This window comes from Sus scrofa, chromosome 10 (assembly GCF_000003025.6).
Source record: "Sus scrofa isolate TJ Tabasco breed Duroc chromosome 10, Sscrofa11.1, whole genome shotgun sequence".
In the NCBI taxonomy this organism is placed as follows: Eukaryota; Metazoa; Chordata; class Mammalia; order Artiodactyla; family Suidae; genus Sus; species Sus scrofa.
The window spans coordinates 35,665,296-35,687,817 of NC_010452.4; positions in this window are offsets into that span (position 1 = coordinate 35,665,296).

The window sequence follows — 22,522 nt, forward strand, 5'->3', positions numbered from 1 at the left end:
GAGTGTCTGTTTAATTTTCATGTATTTGGGATTTTTCAACTTTCTTCCTGCTATTAATGTTTAGTTTTACATCATTGTAATTGGAAAAGATGTTTGGTGTGATTTCAGTGTCCTTGAATTGGTTTTTTGTGACCTATTATCTGATCTGTCCTTGAGAATGTTCCACATGTGCTTGAAAATGTTTATTGGATGAACTGTTCATTGGATGGAATGTTCTATTTATATCTGTCAGGTCTGTATATCTAAAGTCTAGTTAAGTTCAAACATTTACTTATTTATTTTCTGTTTCGATGATCTATCATTTTTGAAAGTGCACTGTTGAAGTTCCCTGCTGTTATTGTTTTCTATTTTTCTACTCATATCTGTATTTTCTTAATATAATTGAATGCTTCATTATTATATACATATATGTTTATGATTGTGATATCTTCTTTATAAATTGATTTATTTATACTTATGTAATACATTCTGTCTCTTTGTATAGTTTTTGACTTAAAGACTCTTTTTTCTGATAAAAGTTTAGCTACCACTGCTCTCCTTTGGCTCCCACTTACGAGAATATCTGTCTGTGTCTTAACTTTGAACCTATGTGTCCTTAAAGCTGATGTGTTTTTCCCAGGAAGCATATAGTTTTTTTTTTTTTAATTCATTTAGCTACTCTATGCCTTTTCATTTAAGAATCCAATACATTTACATTTAGAGTAGCTATTAATAAGTATGCACTTACTTATGCATATATTATTAAGTTTTTTTCTGGCTATTTTGAATTAGTATACTTCCATCTTCCTCTTTTGCTGCCTTTCTTTGTAAATTGATGATTTTCCATAGTGGTATGTTTTGATTTCTTTATCTTTTCTGAATCTAGTATAAGTTTTTGCTTTGTGGTTATTGTGGCTCTTCCCTAAAACATTTTGTTAATTTAACAGTCTGTTTTATGCTGATACAAACTTTAAATTTGACCACATACAAAAGTTATATCCTTTTACTTCCTTTTTTGTGTTTTTGACATCAAGTTTACCCCTTTTTATACTGTATATTCATTAATAGATCATTATTATGTATGGTAGTTTTCAATACTCCTGTGCTTTAACCTGAATACTAGAGTTTATAATAAAAGTAAGTCATTAACCCAGCACCATATTACAGTATTAGAATATTGTAAATTTGACTATATACTTAGCTTTATCAGTATATTGTATATTTTCGTACGTATTCATGTTACAAAGTAGTGTTCTCACATTTTACCTTGAAGTACTCCTTTCAACATTTATTATAAAATGGGTCTAGTAGTGATGAAGTTCCTCAGCATTTGTTAATCTGGGAAAGTCTTTATGTCACCTTCATTTTTGAAAGATACCTTTTCAGGGTAGAGTATTCTTTTTTGTCTGTTTTTTTTCAGCATATTGAATGTATCATCTCCTTCTCTTATGGCCTGTATATTTACTGCTGAGAAAGCTACTGATAGCCTATGGAGGTGTTCTTCTAAGTTACAAGCCTCTTTTCTTTTGCTGATTTTAAAGTGGTTTGTTTGTTTTAGACAGTTTTATTATGGTGTGACTTGGAGAGCATCTATTTATGTTGAGTTTGTAAGCTATGAATTTCATGAATTTGGTTATTGAAATATCTCAAATATTTGAGTTTCCAGCCATTATTTATTTAAATAACCTTCCTTCCACCTTCTCCTTCTCTTTACCTCTGAAGGTTGAATAATTCAAAAATTGTTTGTTTTGGGGGGTGAATGATATTCTGTAGGTCATATAGGCTCTCTTTACTATTTAAAAAATTTTTTTCTGTTCTTAGGATAATTTTGAAGCTCATATCTTCTAAGTCATACAGTCTATCTTTTGTTTGAATGATTCTGTTGTATTGAATTTTTTCATTTCATTCATTGCATTCTATAACCCTAGAACTTCTGAATTTTTAATAATGATTTCCATGTCTTTGCTAAACTTCTCAACTTGTCATGTATTATTTTTCTGATTTCAGTTAATAGACTTTCTTTTTAAATTGTTTTTTCCTTGTAGCTCATTGAGTTTCCTTAAAACAACCATTCTGAGTACCTTATCAGTTAAAATTGCAAATCTTATGTCATTGGGTTTGGTTACCAGAATATTATTGTGTTCCTTCAGTGGTATGATATTACCTTGATTTTGAAAATATTCCTTGAAGTTTTATGATGCTCTTTGTGCATTTGAAGTAGCAGCTACTTTCCTCCAGAATTCAGTAACTACCCTGCTCTAGATTCCAAGGCTATCTCCTATGGTACATTTGCTCCACATTTCTTAATTCCCTTTTGTGGCAGAAATCTTAAGCATATAAGCTTTCTCTGGATACTGTAATATAAGAGATAAGTTCCTGAAAGCCTGTCTTCTGTTTTCCGAAAAGTGATGCTAAAGCTAATGATTGTGGTCTGCCTCTGGCCTGTGGTGTGTTCACTAACCAACTGTCAAAACCTAGTCTCACTGCTGCCATTTGAAACGCATACAAGGAGCTGTACACAAGTTTGGGTAGAGTGTAGGGGGTGACATGTGCAGTTCGGCAGTGCATTTGGACCTGTTTGGAGAATCCGCAGGTAAGGTATCCTGAACAGCTCATGGAATGTTTCTTAATGGAATCTGCAACACAGTTCATAGGCTCTGCATCCCTTTAATGCCTTCAGAGAGTTTTATTTGCCATTCCCGCAGCTTCTTCCTGCTACTGCCTTGTAGCTAATGCTGTAGTACTTCAGATGGGGTAAGAGAAAAATGAGCCCCTTTGAAAGCATTCTGCATAGCCAGGGAAGTCTCATGATCATTTTCACACATACTTTCCTTCAAAGAGAAATCTATCAGCCAAGAAAATCTCCCTTGGCCCTGAGCTTTGTTATCTTAGGGTAGAAATGATGCAAAGTCAAACCATCTTTTTTACCTTCTCCAATATGGATAAACTTTTTTTTTTTTTTTTTTTTTTTTTGTGCCCTGTTGTAAATTCTCTCCCAGAATTCTGGATTTCTACAAATATTCTCTCATCTATGGGTGAAAGATTGTCTAAGTCAGCATTTGCCAGGGACTCTCATATAACAACTGAAAAGGAACTGGGGCCAGTTCATGGGTCACTGCAGAGTCCACCTCCAGGACTGAGGTTTGTAGCCTATCTCCCATCACAGAGATGGGCAAGACTCCTTCCAGGTACATTGGCATATGGTTGATTCCCACAGCTCTCACATGGGCACCTTTGCAACTGCCATTCCACTCTTTGATTCAATGAATTTGACTATTTAGATTTCTTCTGTAAGTGGAATCATGCACTATTTGTCTTTCTATGACTGGCTTATTTCACTTAGCATAATGTTCTCAAAATTCAACCTGTTGCGGCATATGATAAAATGTCCTTTTCTTTTTAAGCTGAATAGTATTTCATTTATGTATGTACCACATTTTTTCATTTATTCATCTGTCAATGGACATTTAGTTTGCTTCCACATCTTAAATATTGTGAATGGTGATACACTGAACATTGTCATGCTAATATCTCTTTGATATCATTATTTACATTATTTTAGGTTAATATACAGAAATGGGATTACTGTATCATATGGTATTTCTATTTTTAATCTTTTGAGCACCCTCTCTTAGTATTTTCCATAGAAGATGACCATTTTGTGTTCCCATCAACAGCATGCAAGGGTTCCAATTTCTCTATATCTTGACCAACACTTATTATCATCTGATTTTTTAATAACATCCATCGTAATAGATGGGAGGTGATAGCCTATTATAAGTTCAATTTGCATTTCTCTGATAATCAATGCCACTGGCCATTTTTTTTTTCATGTATCTGTTGGCATTTTGTATATCTTCTTTGAGGATATCTACTTTGGCCCATTTTTAATTGGATTGTTAGTTTTTGTTTGTTTTTTTTGTTTGTTTGTTTGTTTTTACTATTCAGCAGCAACTCCTTATATACTTTGGAAGTAAACCTGTTATCAGATATATGGTTTATATAGGAAGGGATTAACATATTTAAAAACAGGGAAACCACAAATCAAAACCAAACATTACATTCACAAAAACTAAAAAAAAAGTACAAAAGCATAAAATAAATGGAAATAATTCAACCAAAAAAAAGGAAGAAAGGATAAATATATATAGAATCAACTGGAAAACCAGGTTTAAAATGGCAATAAATACATATTTATCATAATTACCTTAAATGTCAATGGACTGAATGCTCCAATCCAAGGACATAGAGTGGAAGATTGATAAAAAAGCAAAAAATCTACAATCTACTATCTATGACAGACTCACTTTAGTACAGAGGACACATACAGATTGAAAGTGAAGGGATGGCAAAAGATATTTCATGCCAGTGGACAAGACAGGAAAGCAGGAGTTGCAATACTCATGTCAGACAAAATAGACTTTCAAATGAAGGCCGTAAAGAAAGGCAAAGATGGACACTATTTAATGGTAAAAGAATCCATGCAAGAAGAGGATAATACAATCATTAGTATATATGCCTCTAATATAGGAGAACCAGATACATACAGCAAATACTAACATATATTATAGGAGAAATTGATGGGAATACAATCATATTAAGAAATTTTAACACCCCACTCACATAAATGGACAGATCCTCTAGACAGAAAATCAATAAGGCAACTGAGATGCTAAATGACAGAATAGAAAAGGTAGACTTCATGGACATTTCCAGGATATTATATCCAAAAAAAAATCATAATATACATTCTTCTCAAGTGCACATGGAAAATTCTCAAGGATTGATCACATGGGGCACAAAATTAACCTCAACAAATTTAAGAGTATAGAAATTATTTCAATATCTTCTCTGACTACAATGGCATGAAAATAGAAATCAACCACAGGAAAAGAAATGAGAAAAAATTAACTACATGGAGACTAAAACCATGCAACTGAAAAACCAATGGGTCAATGAGGATATCAAAACAGAAATTAAAAAATATCTTGAGACAAATGATTATGAAGACACACCCACTCAAAATCCACGGGATACCACAAAAGCAGTACTTAGAGGGAAATTCATAGTGATACAGGCCTTCCTCAAAAAAGAAGAAAAATCTCAAATTGACAACTTAACCCACCACCTAAATGAATTAGAAAAAGAAGAACAAACTAAACCTAAAGTCAACAGAAGGAAGATAATCATAAAGATCATAGAGGAAACCAATAAAATAGAGATTTAAAAAACAATAGGATAAATCAGTAAAATGAAGAGCTGATTCTTGGAAAAGGTGAACCAAATTGACAAACCTCTGGCCAGACTCACCAATAAGAGGAAGGACAAAACCAAATAAACAAAATAAGAAATGAAAAAGGAGAAATCACAATGGATACTGAAGAAATACAAAAATAAATAAATAAATAAGAGAATAATATGAACAATTGTATTCCAAAAATTTTGACAATCTAGAAGAAATGGACAACTTTCTAGAGACATCCTGCCAAAACTGAACCAAGAGGAAATAGATCAATTGAATAGACTTATCACTAGAAATTAAATTGAATATGTCATTAAAAACACTCCCTGCAAATAAAAGTCCAGGATCAGATGGCTTCACAGGTGAATTATACCCAACATACAAAGAGGAACTTATACCCATCCTCCTTAAACTTTTCCAAAAGTTTGAAGAAAAAGGAACACTCTCAAAGACATTCTATGATGCCACCATCACCCTAATACCAAAACCAATCAAAGCTACTACCAAAAAAAGAAAACTATAGGCTAATATCTTTGATGAATATAGACACAAAAATTCTCAACAAAATTTTAGCCAACTGAATCCAACAACATATAAAAAAGATCATGCACCCTGACCAAATGGGAGTCATCCCAGGTTCACAAGGATAGGTCAACATACACAAATCAATCAATGTCATATGCCATATTAACATAAGAAAGGCTAAAAACCATATGATGATCTCAATAGATGCAGAAAAAACATTTGACAAGGTACAACTTCCATTCATGGTAAAAACTCTTACCAAAGTGCATATAGAGGGAATGTGCCTTAGAATAATAAAAGCCATTTATGACAAACCCACAGCAAATATAATAATGGAGAAAAGCTGAAAGACTTCCCCCTAAAATCCTGAACAAGAGAAGGATGCCCACTCCAGCACTTTTTTTCAACGTAGTATTTATTCAACATAGTATTGCTGTGCTGCTAGCCACAACAATCAAACAAAAGAAATAAAAGGCATCTGATTGGAAGAGAAGAGGTAAAATTGTCACTGTATGCAGATGACATGATCATATATACAAAAAGCCCTAAGGACCCAATCTAGAAACTACTCGAACTGACCAACAAATTCAGCAAAGGAGCAGGATATAAGATTAACATTCAGAAATTAGTTGCATATCTGTATAATAACAATGAAATGTTAGAAAAGGAACATAAAAATACAGTCCCTTTTAAAATCACACCCCAAAAAATCAAATACCTGGGCATAAACCTGACCAAAGAGGTGAAAGATTTATATGCTGAGAACTATAAACTGTTAATCAAGGAAATTAAAGAGGATTCAAAGAAATGCAAAGATATTCCATGCTCCTGGGTTGGAAAAGTTAATACTGTAAAAATGGCCATACTACCAAAACAATCTACAGATTCAATGCAATCCCTGTCAAATTGCCCATGACATTTTTCACAGAACTAGAACAAACCATCCAAAAATTTATATGGAACTACAAAAGACCCAGAATTTCCAAAGATTTCCTGAGGAACAAAAACCAAGCAGGAGGCATAACTATCCCAGTCTTCAAGCAATATTACAAAGTCACAGTCATCAAGACAGTGCAGTACCGGTATCAAAACAGACAGACAGACCAATGGAACAGAATAGAGAACCCAGAAATAAATCCAGACACCTATGGTCAATTTAATATTTGACAAAGGAGGCAAGAATATAAAATGGGAAAAAGACAGTCTTTTCAGCAGGTGGTGCTGGGAAAACTGGACAGCTGCATGTAAATCAATGAAACTGGAATACACCCTCACACCATGCCCAAATGTATACTCAAAATGGCTCAAAGACTTAAACCTATTACAAGACACCATCAAACTCCTAGAAGAGAACATAGGCAAAACATTCTCTGACATCAACCTTACAAGTGTTTTCTCAGGTCAGTCTCCCGAGGCAACAGAAATAAAAGCAAAAATAAACTACTGGGCGCTAAAGAAACTGACAAGCTTTTGCACAGCAAAGGAAACCATAAATAAAAAGACAACTTACAGAATGGGAGAAAATGGTTTCAAATGATGCACCTGAGATGGGCTTAATATCTAAAATATACAAAAAACTTATACAACTCAACAGCAAGAAAAACAACAACCCAGTGGAAAAATGGGCAAAAGACCTTAATAGACACTTCTCCAAATAAGATGTACAGATGGTCAACAGACACATGAAAAAAATGTTCAGTATCCCTGATTATTAGAGAAATGCAAATCAAAACTACTACGAGGCACCACCTCACATCAGTCAGATAGGCCATCATTAGCAAGTCAGCAAATAACAAATGCTTGAGAGAGTGTGAAGAAAAGGGAACCCTCCTGTTCTCTTGGTGGGAATGTGAATTGGTACAACCACTATGGATAACAATATGCAAGTACATTAGACAACTAAATATAGAACTACCATAAGACCCAGCAATCCCACTCTTGGGCATATATCCAGACAAAGCTTTTCTTGAAAAAGATACATGCACCAGTATGTTCACTGCAGCACTATTCACAATAGCCAAGTATGGAAACAACCTAAATATCTATTGACAGATGAAAGGATTAAGAAGATGTGGTATATATACACAATGGAATACTGCTGAGCCATAAAAATAACAAAATAATGATATTTGCAGCAACATGGATGGAACCGGAGATTCTCATACTAATGAAATAAGTCAGAAAGAGTAAGACAAATACCATCTGATAACTTATATCTGGGATCTAATATATGGCATAAATGATGCTTTCCACAGAAAATAAAGTCATGGACATAGAAAACAGACTTGTGGTTGCCAAGGGGGAAGGGGAGGGAGTGAATTGACTGGGAATGTGGGGTTAATAGATGCAAACTATTGCCTTTGGAATGGATAAGCAATGAGATCCTGTGGTATAGAACTGGGAAGTATATCTAGTCACTCATGATGGATGATGATAATGTGATAAAAAGAATGTACATGTGTATGTGTGATTTGCTCTACAGTAGAAAATTGACAAAACACTGTAAACAGCTATAATGGAAAAAAATAAAAAGCATTAAAAATTTTTAAAAAGGATACATGGTTTACAAATATTTTTCTGTCATGTCATAGGTTGTCTTTTCACTCTGTGGGTAATTGCCTCTGCTGTGCAGAAACCTATTAACTTACATTTTGCTAAACCGAAAAAAAAGTTTCTTTTTTAATAACTCAAATCTATTTTTAGTGCATTTTTTCTCTTCCATTTATGACTCACCAATATTTTTAGAAAGAATTCTCTGCCAGATTATTTGTGCCAGTGTTGAAAATAACAAGATCAAAAATAAATTTTTAGTAATTTTTAAAAAGAGTTATTTCTCCCTGTAAGAAAACCGGTGTCTTAACAGTATTTGTTCTTATGTCCTATCCTGTTTTCTAGGCTACAGCTATCACCATCACTATACTATCACTATAACTGTTATTGTAAAAATGTCAGGTTGTATCTAGCTGTGGATATCCTGGATCTTTTAACAGAGGGAAGGGAATCTACTCCTTTGCTAAACATAGGCAGGGTGCACTTGACGGAAGAGAAAAGTACGTGTGAGACAGAATTTTGAAGTTGCTTAGTTAAGGGATCCCAAACATAGGATAGGATAGATAACTTCTGAAGATACAAGATTTCACATCCTAGCAGTACTTAGGAGATGGTATGAACCTGCTACTTGGATAGCTCCTAGAAAATGGAAAAAGTGAGGCACATTCTGAGTAAAGTTGAAATACTAGGACCAATGTGGAAGATGGTAGAGGAAGGAATGAAAACTCTTGGAAAAGTAGCCACTCTGGAACAGATAAACTGTGTAAGGATAGATGGTACACTAAATTGCATAGGAGATTCTTCATTTACAGAGGATATAGGATGAGTCTTGGTAAACAATTTAGTGGTAGCTCTCCTCTGTGTGGCAGACTATAGGTAGAAGAGACCACTAAAAACTAAAGGCTCACTCACTGAAAGCAATGACAGTGATAAAACATAAAATCCTAAAATCACAGAGATCACGTTGTTAACCCATAAGTCACATGAATGCAATCATCTGAAGTGATAAAGTGTGACAACTAAGGAATCAAGGACTGTGGATTTTTTTTTTTTTTTTTTTTTGGTCTTTTTTAGGGCCACATCTATGGCATATGGTGGTTCCCAGGCTAGGACTCAAATTGGAGCTACACCTGCCAGACTACACCACAGACACAGCAACTCCAGATCCGAGCCACATCTGTGAACTACACCATAGCTCACGGCAACGCCAGATCCTTAACCTACTGAAAGAGGCCAGGGATTAAACCTACAACCTCATGGTTCCTAGATAGATTTGTTTCCGCTGTGCCATGATGGGAACTCCAGGACTGCGGATTCTTAAGCACATGGTGAACAAACCCCACTAAGTCCCTAGAACCAAAAATACAGTCATCACAAAAGGTACAACTCAACTTTTCCTCAGAAGAAATCACAACTGCATAACCAGGAGCCTTAGCTCAATCACTCCAATAAGAAGTGGTGATCCATTACCCTATTTCTAGTTCTAACCTGGTTTTCAATCCCAGACTGCCTTTGACTCAGAGGGAGATGAATCCCAAGAGGAATTCAGAACATCACAGCAAGTATATACTGTAATTATTCTCCAGTCCTTCTCCGGGAGATCTTAAACCGTTTACTTAGGTTAGCTGTACACTGGTGATATAAAGTGCCCAAACATGTTGATACTGTGAAACATAGGATCTGATTCGACTTCAGTATTCACTGTCCCTGTCAAAGTAGAGACAAATTAGAGACATGTAATATCTGAAGTCTTAGGTAAGTTCTGGTTACAGTGTATCTATTAGATGTTCAGATCCATTTGATGATTGTTTACTCATTTTCAAAAAGTAAAATTAGGATGTACATTCTTGGTCATTGGCACAACCCATCAGTTATAGGGAGAGGATTATAGTAGGGTTATAGCAGGAGAGAACATATGAAACTTCTGAAACTGCTACCCTTGGTCACTGCACTAAATAAAATTAACATTGTATCTCCAGAGGATGATGTAAATTAGGATCACATTTAGAGATCTAAATGATGCATAGTGGTTGTCCTCATCATGTCTCTATTAATTACTTGATAATCACATTGAATGGACAAACACTTGTATTTATGTTTTTCCCAAGATGTATGTTAGTTATCCAGCTATATGTCATAATATAGTCTGAAAGGATCTGGATTGTCTGACCATCCCATAAACTTTATATTGACCAATTCCCTTGATGATATTATGCGCATTACCCTAGATGAACAAGAAGTGGCTAACACCCTGGAGCTCTCAGTAATAAATATACATTTTGGAAATGTGAGATAAAATTTATATTCAGTCCTCTGCTGTATGAGTATGATTTTTAAAGGTCCAGTGATCAAAGTTATGCTAAGATATCCCTTCCAAAGTGTAAGTTAATTTATTTCAACCTGAATCTCTTATCATTTTTAGAGAAGCACAATACCTAGTAAGTGTTCTCAGATTCTAGAAACAGCATATCCTATACACTGATACACTATTTCAACTCATATACTGGATAGCATAAAGAATACCACTTGGGTGGGGCACATAGCTTAAAAGAGCTCTATAGAACAGCCATATTTTGTTGTAAACACCACTGCTGCTTGGGCCATACAACTAGGCATGACCCTGTGGTATTTGAAGTATCAGTGGTTAGAAAAATATGTGAATCTCATAGGAAGCCACAGTTATAGAATCACAGAACAGGCCTCTGAGATTCTAAAACAATTACTATGCTACCTGTAACCAAAAATTATCTTCATTTAAAAAAAGTATCGTTGGTTTGATATTGAGCCCTGATAGAAACCATAAGTCATCAATGGACTCTGCAGCCAATTCTGCCTATGATGAGCAGAACTGGAAAAAATCAAAATCAAATCAGTGTTTGGGTGGGCTCAAGAGCAATCCACTTTAAGTCAGAAGTGGTACATTCAAGATTGAGCACAAGCATGGCCAGAGTTTTTCTTCTTGTAGGCTATATGAACAGGTAATCCAGACTCTTGTGTTGTACCCTCTCTTTATACCTTAATTCATTTCTCTAACCACATGGGGGATTCCTTCTGATCAGCTGATGGAGACTAATAAGTCCTGAAACCGGTGGATGAATGAATTCTGTTGTTCATTTCACATACTACAACACCCCAAACTACCAGGTTGGTGGTCTGTGATAAGGTTGGTCTGTGAAAGTGCAGATGAAGTGCCAGCCCAGAAGTGGTATACTGCAAGGATGACACACTCTCTTTTAGGATTCAATATATGTACTGAATATGCAGCCCTTAGTAGAAGGAATGTGGACTTCAGGATATGTAGAATAGTCTATCTTTCCTAAAGTGGGGAAATTAAATGCATTGGGGGAGCCAGGTAAGACATATACTTGTAAATATATCACATGTCTGGGTTTTGAATGCTGAATTTCTTACCTACAAAAGGATAAAATATACTTAAAAAACAAATCTACTGACTGAATGAAAAATCAAATTTACAGATATGGCATTATTAAATATAGCTTGTCTTAAAATTTATTGATTATATTTTAAAGTATTCGCAGCACAATATTGTTGTTAAAGATTTTAGTGGTAGTATATAAAAGTGGGTTTTATACATTGATCAATGTTTATAAACTAATTGTCCTCTATTGAATAATTAAGCTCCATTATTTCAGGGTATCATTAATATCTATAACTATCACAAGACTCTGCAAATAAATTTTTATCTCCTATTGAAGCTTGATAATAATGACTTACAATTAGGATCAGGGATCTTCTGGAAACAACTATACGTTTATGGAAAGCCAAACAATAGCATTTGGTGTTTAAAAATGATGGCAACAGTACTTTACAAATTGGTTTATCCTCTGCCATTTGACATAATTGTGGGTAAATAAGATACAAAAGCAAAATATGTATAAATCAATTGAAAGGAAGTCATAATGCTCTTGAAATTTGCAAACTCCTTTTGAGTTCTATATGAAAATCTAAATAGATAATAAAAGTTAACTCCTTTCACTTAATGTCAAAATGATAAATGACTTAAAACCCTGAAGATCATGTTTACAGCTATACTAGAATTTCAATTCATGTCAATTTTCATTGTTATATGATATTATGGTAAATAATCTATAGGTGTTTTGGGGATAAAATTATTAGAAAGAGGTTCACAGAAATTATGATCTGTATGCTTTGCCATAAGGTATGGAAACATGTAAGAACAAAAATCCTTTGACTGTACAGAAAAATGATAAAAATTCACTATACAAAAGAGAAGTTTGAGAAAGGGCTACAAGATTGTAAGGATATAAAATGTGTGTGTGTGTGTGTTGTGTGTATGTATATATAACTTAATAGGAAATCAGTATATGTCTGATGTAGGGAAATGCCTTCTTTAACTTGAAACAATACCATACTGATAGTATTTTATTTCCATGTCATAGGTGGTGAACTGTCACACAGGAAGTTTAGAGCTAGGACTCTTTCAATCCAAAGCCATCACTTATCCCACTATATCATTTATCATTTGTGTTAAGGAACACACCTTTGTGTTAGATTACATATTAATTTAATATACTTAGTAGATCATGTGTTTACTTGAAACATAATTTAGTAGGGTAAAGATGAGAATTATGCTAGAAAGTTAGTAATAACTATAGTTATCATGATGGTGACAGTTAAAATACAGCCATAATCTCTATGAGGAATCCACTCTTACCTCTGAGGTGGAAATATAGTTTTGCAATGGAGCATTTTAAAGGATTAAGCATGTGAATACCAAAACTATTTCAAAATGACTTGCATTGATTTGGCTTCTTAGAAGAGTAATCCTTTTTAAACAAAATTTGAACATTAATGTACCTAACTCCCACCAACAATTCAGTGCCTAAAAAAAATTAATCTACTTTAAATACTTAGATTCTGTTTCATTCTGGCAATGAATAGCCCATGGTTATAAGGGATTCAAGGTTTGCTCTTCCCTTATAAATGGATATAGTAGAGAGATTATCTGTGAATGGAATAGAAAGGAAAGGAAGAAAAGGCAATTGCTGTTCTTCAGAATTTGAACAGACAGTTGCAATTATCTTTCAAATGAGTTTGGACAGAGCCTAAGAGGAGATAGGAGCTGTGTACTGTATATATGAGGATGAGATTCTCATAGACAGTCATGCTTAGCTCAGGTTCGTTGCTTACAGGAAGTCTTTCTCTTTCCATTTTCATCAAAATGCTCACTCTACTCACTTGTCCTTGTTCAGCTTGGGTCTAATTTTAATGCTTATTTTTATGACGTCAAGGAGCTGTACGAATGGATCTGTATCATTTGCCTTGCTTCCCAATAATTTAATCATTTTTTTTTTTTTTTTTTTTTTTTTTTTTTTTTTTTTTTTTTTTTTTTTTTTTTTTTTTTTGCTATAGTTACTATTGAATGGAGCTGTAGCATGCCCACCCCCCCCCTCCCCCACCCCCCCATCTTCCCTGCCTCCCCAATAATTTAACATCAGAAGTAATTTTAAAGCTGGAAGAAAAATGCATCTTAAGTGTAATTATATTTTTGTGTGTTGTGCTTCATTACTCAGGACTCTGTTATTCACATTTTCTGTGTGTATAAAGCAATAGATGTACTGAAGCTACAGTAGAGTAAGACGAGTTTCTGAGACAAATTTTGTTCCATAATCTCTTATGCAAAAAATGCTTGCTGAAACACATTAATAGGTGATCTATATTATAAGATTTTTTTGATTAGCATAGACATAATTGAATTGTGTGACTATCAATCTATTTATTTATTTATCTATCTCAAGGTTACAACAGTCACTCAGATATGCTGCTCACTGGTTTTATCATCTGCCAGCTTTGGACTTAAGAAAATTTGAATAAACTTAAACTCCCTAACAAGAGATGGCAAAATGAGGACACTTTTGTTGTCATTACATACGGAGAGATTTCAGCTAAAGATTCTGTTATTACAGTTTCTTGCTATTGGAAATAGTATCTAAAATCTAAGAACAGGATAAATAAAAGAAAAATAAACAAGCAAAACCCCCCACTAACACTCTGTGTATCACATATATTTCTTATGTTTTTTGTTAGTTTTTACCATATCTGGTACTGTTAGAGTTATTTATAATGTTGACATTAAGTTTTAAGGAAATGAAGAAAAATAGATTTTCTTATAATGAACTATATCTTATCTGAGTGATAAAGAGGCTTGATACTGATTCCCATATCTAGTTCTGATAATGAATATTAAAATGTGACTCTTCAAAGCACACTGTATGCATTTAGTCTCCCATTAGCAATTTATGGCTCATCAATAAAACATTTTCATTACTGTTCGTACTCAGATTTAACCACAAAAGTTCTGATGCATCATAAAAACACATGCTTAGTCGAGTAGTTTACTTGATCTATATAATGAAAATATTGAATCAAATAATCACAAAGGTAGATGTCAGCCATAAATCCTCAGATTTAGAGATACTAGATTTTTTTTTTTTTTTTTTTTTTTTTGTCTTTTGTCCTTTTAGGGCCACACCTGTGGCATATGGGAGTTCCCAGGCTAGGGGTCCAATCAGACCTGCAGCCGCCGGCCTACGCCAGAGTCACAGCAACGCCAGATCCAAGCTGTGTCTGAGACCTACACCACAGCTCACAGCAGCACCGGATCCTTAACCCACTGAGGGAGACCAGGGATCGAACCCGTAACCTCATGGTTACTAGTCAGATTCATTTCCGCTGTGCCACGATGGGAACTCCAAGATACTAGATTTAGAGATACTAGGTTTTAGATACTATTTACAGTAGCAGGAAACTATATTAATAGAATCTTTAGCTGAAATCTCCCCCTATATAATGACATGAAAAGTGCCCTCATTTTGTGATTTCTTATTACAGAGATTAAGTTTATTCAAATTTTCTTAAGTTCAAACCTGGCAAATCATAAAACCAGTGAGTAACATGTTTGAATGACTGTAGTAACTTTGAGATTGATAAATGCATAGATTGGTAGTTACACAATTCAATCATATTTATGCTAATCAAAAACATCTTATAATATGGATCACCTATTAATGTGTTTCAACAACCATTTTTTTTCATAAGAGATTATGAATTATATGCCTCAGAACACCTAAAGGATTATCTCAGAAATCTCAACATAGATTAACAAAAAGATTATTGATAGAAGGATAATTTATAAACACATTTTGTTTTCTTTTTGCTGCACCAGCAGCATATAAAAACTCCAGGGCCAGGAATCAAACCTGTGCCACTGCAGTGAAAATGCCAGATACTTAACCAGCTGTGCCACTAGGGGAACTCCAACACAAAAATATTTTCTAATTGCATCTCTGACTAAAGAAGCCAGTTAAACTATGGGTTCATGCACATAATAGATTACAATACAGATATTGAAATATACTGATAGAATTTTAAAATAGTCGAGTTTTGTAAAAGCTTAATTTTTTTTTTTTTTTTTTTTTGGTCTTTTTGCCATTTCTTGGGCCGCTCCTGTGGCATATGGAAGTTCCCAGGCTAGGGGTCTAATCGGAGCTGTAGCTGTCAGCCTATGCCAGAGCCACAGCAACGCGGGTTCCGAGCCGCATCTGCGAACTACACCACAGCTCACGGCAACACCGGATCCTTAACCCACTGAGCAAGGGCAGGGATCGAACCCGCAACCTCATGGTTCCTAGTCGGATTCATTAACCACTGCACCATGACGGGAACTCCCCTTAATTTTATGTTTATATTAAAGTTTTTCAAAAAACTCATAAGTAGGGACTTGATAATAAGGCATAGTACTCAACAGGCTACAAAAACCTTATATCCCCTATGATTCACATTATACTAATACTTTTTTTGTGAATACACATATATATACAAGTATATACATACAAACATACCTATGCAAAATAAATATTTAAGATGAAAAGCACCTTTTTAATATTTATATATTTACTTCGATCTTTGGTCTTTTTAGGGCCACACCTGATGCATACGGAGGTTCCCAGGCTATGGGTCTAATCTGAGCTATGGCTGCTGACCTACACCACAGCCCCAGCAACACTGGATCCGTAACCCACTGAGCGAGGCCAGGGATCAAACCTGCATCCTCATGGATGGTAGTTAGGTTCATTAACCACTGAACCAGGATGGGAACTCCAAGGCGCCCTTTTTTATATTAGAATGAATATCTCTGTCTTGTAGGAGTGAAGTTTATTTTCTAAATTATCCTTTATTCTTTTCTATATTGTGTGCATTTTTTTAACAATGAACATAAATTTATTTTATTAAGAAGATAAAAAATGAGTTAGTGAATCAATTATTTTTTTTCATTTAAGGAAAATAATCCTTTGCTTCCATAATAAACACTTAGAATCTTACTTTGCAAATTAACTTTTGATGAGTGAATTTTTCTTTAGTGCTATTTTAACTATTCCCAGTGCTGATATGATAATTGAAAATAGAGCAGCAGCCTTCATTTCTCGTATTTAATTAAAATGTGTACCACACTTAGACTATGTGTCATGGGTACTTATATTCTTAGGCTATTTCTGATTGCTAAAGTTTGTATTAATTTAATGCGTATGCATTTATACTGGATGCATATTTCAATTAAAATAATAATTGAAATTATATACGGTTTTTGTTTTTTATACAAATTTTAATATAATCAACTTAGGAAATTCACTATTTCATTAACTTTACACCCTATTTTACTTACAGGTAATGTGTATCAAGTCAGTAAATATTTGTTGAACATCATCTATATGCCAAGTCTTGTCCTTGGAACTAGGTATTTAAAACTGAATCAGATTTATAACCTCTTAGCAGAGCTAGTTATATTAAGGAGAATCTGACACATAAGTGCATGAATTTGACATGATATGATATTATTATATTTATGCATGTTATAGAGTGTGCATGAAATGCAGTAGCAAAGCAGAAAGTAGATGATTTATTCTGAGGAAGAGGATGGTAGGAACTGAATTTGCAAGGAAAGCTCATAGTCATCAAAAGTCATTTGGACGGGTAGGGTAAACCAATACACAATGTGATAAATCATTTAAAAGACATTTAAATAAATTAATGTAGAATATTGAGTATATTCTCTGTCATTAAACAATGTATGCATATGTGTTCATAAAGGCATATGTACAGGTATATTTGAAATTATGTTTATGGATAATCCCTGCACCCAGAACTGTCAAAAGAACATTTTATTCACATATAACAGAACCTTGCATTCATAAATTTATCTGTATAATTTGGTCTAAATTGTTGTAAGTGATTAAAACTTCCAAAGTGAACTCATTCCTACATTTGTACAATTTCCTTTTCATTGGAAAGAAATGATATAATTATCTTGTAAATGTGTAAAACCATTCTATGACAAGTTATAGAATGCAATTTTCATAGGTAAAATTATACTCTCAATTATATGTTCGTGATTATGTAAAGCATCCATTGTTAGTAACATTCATTTCACAAGAGATAATCTCTAAATTTGTATGATACTTGGTTAGCGCCAAAGTGTATGTGTTAAAATTAGTAACACTGATTCATTTATCATTGAAATAACAGAAGCATAGGACTGAAACTAGAAATGTATTTTTTTTTTCATTTACTGATAAGATGATGAAACAGAATGAAAACTGAAATTATTTTTAAAAAGAGGAACTAGTAGCAAATTGTCTCAATCAAGTACTAATTTAAAGAGGCTCTACATGTTAAAATATATTAAGATTAACAAAACAGAAACAGACACACAGATACAGAGAACAGACTTGTCCTTTGTTTCCAAGGGGGAGGGAAAGCAAGTGGAAGGGACAGGGAGTTTGGGGTTGGTAGATGCAAACTCTTACATTTAAAAGAGATAAACTGTCATGCTAAGTGAAGTCAGCCATACAATGAGACACCAGTATCAAATGCTTTCACTGACATGTGGAATCTGAAAAAAGGGCAGATTGAACTTCTTTGCAGAACGGATGCTGACTCACAGACATTGAAAAACTTATGGTCTCCTGAGGAGACAGTTTAGGGGGTGGGGGGATGTGCTTGGGCTGTGGGATGGTAATCCTGTGAAATTAGATTGTTATGATCATTATACAACTACAGATATGATAAATTCATTTGAATAATTAAAAAAATAAAAAATTAAAAATTAAAAAAATAAAAGGGATAAGCAATGAAGTTATACTGTACATCACAAGGAACTATATACAGTCTCTTGGGATAGAACATTACGGAAGATAGTATGAAAAAAAGAATATATGCTGGCTCACAATGCTATCTATACAACAGAAATTGACACAACACTGTAAATTAACTGTACTCCATTTAAAACAAAAACTATAGTTTCTTTTTTAATTTTTTTAATAGTTATTTCCCCAATACATTTTTTTTTCTGCTGTACAGCATAGTTTCTTTATAACTCCCAACTTCCCCCTTCTCCCAGGCTCTGGCATTTCGGTGACTGGCATTTTCACTTAGCATAGTGTTCTCAAATTTCTTTCACTTTGTGTCATATTGTGGAATTTCCTTCTTTTTTTTAAGGCTGTGAAGTATTGTCTTTTATATGTACACCACATTTTCTTTATCCATTCATCTGTTGATGGGCATTTAAGTGGCATGAACATGGCAGTGCTAATCTTTGAGATCCTAATTTCAATTCTTTTGGGTAAATAACCATAAGTGGGATTGCTGGATCTTATAATTCTATTTTTACTTTTTTGAGGAATCTCAGTACTGTTTTCCATAGCAGCTGCAACATTTTGCTTAAGATGAATAAGCTGTAGTGGTCTGCTGTACAACATTATGCCTGTAGCCAATAATAATATATTAAACACTTAAAATTTCATAAGAGAGCAGATCTTTGGTAAAGGGGTAAGTGTTCTTACAAAGAAAATAAAAATTTTTAAAAAGATGGTTTCAGTGAACTAAAACTACCTAAAATATGAGTTGGGGATTGAAAAGCAGAAAGTATAAATGAGTGATTTGAGAAATGTGAAGTTATCAGGCATAATCTCAGTAGTCATTAGTTTGAATAAGTAAATTATAATGGCAGAATTGGAATTGTAATGAATCAGTTATGCATATATATATATCCATTCTTTTTTCAGATTCTTTCCCCAGTAGGTTATTACAGAATATTTAATAGAGTTTCCTGTAATATACAGTAGATCCTTGTTAGTTATATATTTTATGTATAGCAGTGTATGTGCATTAATCCCAAACTCCTAATTTATCCTTTCATACCACATTTTCCCTTTGGTAATATTAAGTTTGATTTTGAGATCTGAGAGTCTGTTTCTGTTTTGTAAATGAGTTCATTTGTATCATTTTTATTGGACTCCACATGTAAGTGATATCATATCTCATATCTAAGCATTATGAGAACAGTTTCCAAAAAATCAGCATCTAATAATTTGTTGTATTTTGGAATGGAATGAATACATCTTTTTTGTTATAATTTTTATTAAAACGTCTCCCCCAGATAAGTATATAAGTATACCCAGGACAATAATTGTTTTTACAAAGTGAATATATGCATATGACCAGAAACTTGAATGTTAGCAGCATCCCAGAACATGCCTTTATAGCTCATCCAATCACTGCTACTCTCCCCCTCTACTCCCCATAACCACTACCTAAGTACTAACAGCCTGAATCAGTCTTGTCTGTTTAAAAAAGAAAATGTAATTTTAAATAGAAAAGTTGAACAAGAATACACTTCATAGAATTAAGGGACACAAAATCAATTTAGCATTTGCAGACCGCATTTATTTGGTAAATGTGACATTACGTCTAATACACTTTTGTGGGGACTCTACTCCAAAAAGATAATTCCCCTATGCCAATTCCAGTACAATTTAAAATGCATAAAATGTACCCAAGCCCCATGGGCAGAAGATAGAAATTGATTCCCATTCATGCATTCGTTCATTCATTAATCAAAACTTAGCAGTTTTATTTTTTGCAAGCCTGTGGAAAGTATAAAAACACAACTAACATTCATTTCCTGCCTTCAGGAGGCTCACAGAGGAGCAGTCGAGAATGACAGGTAAATAAATGTTTGTAATTTAAGGAACTGAATGCCATAACAATCTAGGAATATGCAGCAAAAGAGGTCGGTTAGAGGCAAATGAAACAATGAAAACTTACACTATTTTTAAATCTGTAATCACTAGACTAACTTTTAGGATGAAATTACACTATAATGGATATTAAGTATTAAAGCATGTTGTAGATTGTGAACTTACATGCGTTATGAGCCCTGATTTTAAATAAATGCTATCTACATGTGTAATTAAAATATCATTATATGCAAAATAACCTTTGTTTTTACAAATTGAGAGGATATTTTAAAGCCTCTTTTTTTTTTTTCAGCTATGCCCAAACAAAACTAATTGGAGTCAGAAAGGTTAGTTGGTCCACAGAAGGAAGAAAATAGAGGAATATTTTCCTGTAAACTTTGTTTGGACTCTAACTGTGAAGGAGGAATGAAATGCATTTTATGAGGGGTGGTTTTTCCATTTAGGTTTCATGCTGGATTAGCGATGAAGCCAAACATGTAAGATACTCTTTATGAACTTAAAAAGAATTATATTTTAAAATCCTTTTTAAGGAATTAAAGTTCAGAACTTTTCATCAAAAGATGCCACAAAGAGGGTGGAAACAAGCCTCAATATGATAAATATATTTGCAGTAGAATAATCAACAGAATATTTTATATCCTCCTAAAATATAAACAAGTATTACTAATGAGAGAAAAGGAGAAGTCATTTCTATTCAATTCAGGAAAAAGGATTTTCTCAATCTACTTCTCATTGACCTGCCCTAACTGGCAAAGGCATTAGGATTGAGCCTGCATAAAAGGAAAGCAGAATAGGTATCCACAGAAAATAAACAGATTTATAGAAGATACCAGTAGATAGGCAATTGCAGAAAAAAGTAGGTAAATATTTTATTAATAATTAATCATGAATAAAGATATCTATTAATAAAGACAATAGTTTTAAGGTCATTACTTATTATTATTCATGTGCATTGAAGGGTATCTTCTAAGAAACAAAAGCCTGATTCAAGTTTCTCTTTGTCACAGAAATAATACTTTATTGTCTGATATTCCAATCTCACGTTCTACCTATGTCATCCTCTTAATGGTCTGATTAGAGAATTCCGAATATTTATTAGTAAAAACCCATGTATGGCTTTTTTCTTAACCTAAATTTAAAAAACTGTCAATACATGACCTTTTGAAACATTCTCTCCAGTGATTTCCATGTTTTTTAAAACATAAAACTTATTATGAGAAAATCCAATAGAAAAAAGGGATTAAGTATTACATGGAAATCAGTATCTGTGTACATTCCCTGCTACTCTCCACTTTGCCCCATTTCCTTCTATCTGCTTCTTTCCTATTTTATTGTCTGCTGATTCAGTTCTTACTATCCCACTTCATTGGTGGATGTGAGCCCACATAACTGTCAACTGAAAATCTTATTACACTTTTCTTCCTATACTCCTAAGATTATTGTCTTCATATTATTCCAAGGTCCCTTAGATAACTGTGTTTATTTGGAAACTATTGTGTGCAAAGCCCTGCACTCGGTGCTTTTAAAATGTATATTTAACTGAAACTAACCACTCTCTTTTGGCATCTTCATGAAGAGTTATGAATTTTAATGTCCTATTTTTCCCTTTATGGTGTCAAACAGTAATTAGTCTCAGGCAGCAAAGAACAAAGAGATTTATTTCAGGTCTTAAGTGCAATTCGGGTATTCCTGTGGTTGCTCAGTGGGTTAAGAACCAAACACATTGTCTGTGAAGATGTGGATTTGATCCCTGGCCTTGCTCAGTGGGTTAAGGATCCAGCATGGCCACCAGGGGCAGCGTGAGTGGCAGATGCAGCTCAGATCCTGTGTTGTTGTGGCTGTGGCATAAGCCTGCAACTGCAGCTCCAATTTGACCCCTAGCCTGGAAACTTCATGTGACACAGATGCAGAACTAAAAAGAAAAAAAAAAAAAAATTCAATTTGAAGACACAGTTTCAGGTAAAATTTAAAGAGTGTTCCGGAGAAGAAAAAGGAGGAGTTTATAAAGGCAGAAGCTGCAAGATCAAGGTTATTTTCTGAACAAGAGAATACATACTTGTTCTTATGGAATTGTTTTAGAGCAAGGGAGAAGTAAGCAGATAGGCTGTCACAAGTTACTTTATGGTAAGTTGTGACATATCTTGAGTTT